Source organism: Otolemur garnettii, unplaced genomic scaffold (genome assembly GCF_000181295.1).
Source record: "Otolemur garnettii isolate 467f Iridium unplaced genomic scaffold, OtoGar3 scaffold00091, whole genome shotgun sequence".
NCBI lineage: Eukaryota > Metazoa > Chordata > Mammalia > Primates > Galagidae > Otolemur > Otolemur garnettii.
Window position 1 is genome coordinate 1644628 of NW_003852486.1, and position 2073 is coordinate 1646700.

General features: G+C 42.1%; 1 protein-coding gene across 1 annotated transcript in view; it reads left to right on the forward strand.

The window, feature by feature from the left end:
- Positions 1–2073, forward strand: part of AIM2 (absent in melanoma 2) — a 128096-nt gene that overhangs the window by 61723 nt on the left and 64300 nt on the right. The window contains exon 2 of the mRNA XM_003795216.3: positions 1184–1324. The gene's annotated coding sequence lies outside the window, so the exon portion shown is untranslated. The remainder of the gene's footprint in view (positions 1–1183; positions 1325–2073) is intronic.

A 2073-nucleotide genomic window follows, 5' to 3' on the forward strand; every position in this document is an offset into this window, starting at 1 on the left:
ATCAGAAAATGGTTGAAGTAGAAAAAGAAGAAACTCTGAGAGGTCATAGAGGAAAGACAGAAAGGAATCTCAAATATAAGGCCAGGCCAGAGAGCAGAAAAACAGGCTAGTTTTTGCTGAAAGATCATTTGAAAGAATGAGACGAAACACTTTCGAAATATTGGCTATCACAAGAAAGGGTTCATTTTCCCAGGATTATGAAAGAACGTGGAAACGAGGAGTCAGGATGCCTTGGCTCAGTCATTAGCCTGGTGGTGTCAGGAACATAACTTAGTTTATTCAATTCTCATTTTCTTCATCAAAGAAATGCAGGGTGTATGTTTTTCCTACTGCTTAATGGCAGTTTTATTTTATATTAAAAGTTTTGTAAGCTATAAATGACTATGATAATGACAGATGTTTTGCTACTTTAGTATTCTATGAAGGTGAGTTGACTTCACTTGTATGTAACAGGCAGCTACCTGTGTACTGTGATGTGAGGGGTTTCCAAAGGATTAATCGCCTGTCAAATTTCTCCTAAATTGGACATGATAAAATGATTAAATCATTTTCATGGGGTTCAAAGTTTCTATGGCCCTTGGGATAATTAATTTAAAAACATTAAGATGCAAATGTTATCAAAGACAGGGTTCAACTCAACTATGGACATCGTAGCCCTTGACTACGATGGTCCCCTGGCAATGTCTGGAGAGAATGGAGCAGAACTGCTACTACATCAAAGAGCCCAAACAGCTTGGGCTCAACATGAAAGCACTAAATGCCTATCAAGAGGACCCTTGAAGGCAAGCAAAGCGTAACAACGAGAGGACAGGCTTGTGCAAATGACTTCATGATGTGGACTTAGGCTGGTTTGTCCTGCCCAGATCGAAGATTTTTGAGAGATGGCAGCCTGTAATCTTTGTTCTTTCAAATTTCTTCTTAGTGCCATTTTTTTTTTTTCCTGAGCATGTGGCTCTCAGGATGGTGCCCTGACTAATCCTTTTAGAACTATTATGGCCTAAACAGCTGACTTTACTCCAGCAAATCTTGATCCCCTTGCAGGGGCTGCTTTTTCTGGAGCCCCTTGCATCTAGTTTGGGACTGGAAGCCTGTGGCCCGGGAAGGGATGTGTTGTGTGTTTCTCATAGACTGAGGTGGTTAAAAGGCAAATGTGTTTTCTCTGCTCTCTCTCTTTTTCTGTCAGCTTACTGATGTTGATGCCAGAGGCAATGTTGGCAACCAAGTCTTGAAGATAGACAGCCGCACACAAGGAAGGAGACTGTGCATCTGAGTCACTGCTTGGAGAGGAGCCACTGGACCAGGGACACTCACAGCCACCTGGAATGTGAGCTCAAATTTCATTTGTTATTTTAATACTAAGCCACTGGGATTTTTGGCTGATGTAGCAACTGGTGTCACTTGGATTGATGCCGCTACTGATATTAGTACATTTTCTGAGATGATTCTGTTCTCTGCAGACTGTGGTCTGTTAGCCTTTTTCCTTGAGCTGGTGCCCTTACCCGTTACCTTCTCCCCGCCCCACACCCCAGATTCTTTCTGCTTTCCCTGCAATCATGTCTTCAAGTGAATAATGAAATCAACAGAGAGCAAAGAGAACAGAGGAGCAATGATTGTTTCATTTATTAATTTTTTTTGTTGGTTGGTTGTTTGATTTGGCCACATGGTGGGAGCCCAGGAGCTGGGTGGAAGTCAAGGGCAGATGTTTGTGGGCACTGGGCTTAAGTTCCTGTGCTGGCCTTGAAAAAGACATAAACAGTGAAGGCCTTCAGTTGCAATGATACGATTTAAATTGAGAGCCAAGAGAAAGAGTGTTTTGTCACTACTTTGCATGTCCATGAAATGTGTTTCTTTTTCATATTTTACTTTCCAACTGGCAGAGCGCCCTTGGCACGTAGGATCTGTCAGTGGAGCACCTTGCAGTTATTATGTGGTCTGTGAAATTGGCACCAGAAAACATGGAGAGTTGTTTCTACCTCAAACCAAGATGTGTGCCTAGGTTTAGATGCTTGGATAGGAGAGAAAACTGAAATCCCAGGTGTTGAAGGAGGATAAAGTTACATGTACAAATTAAGT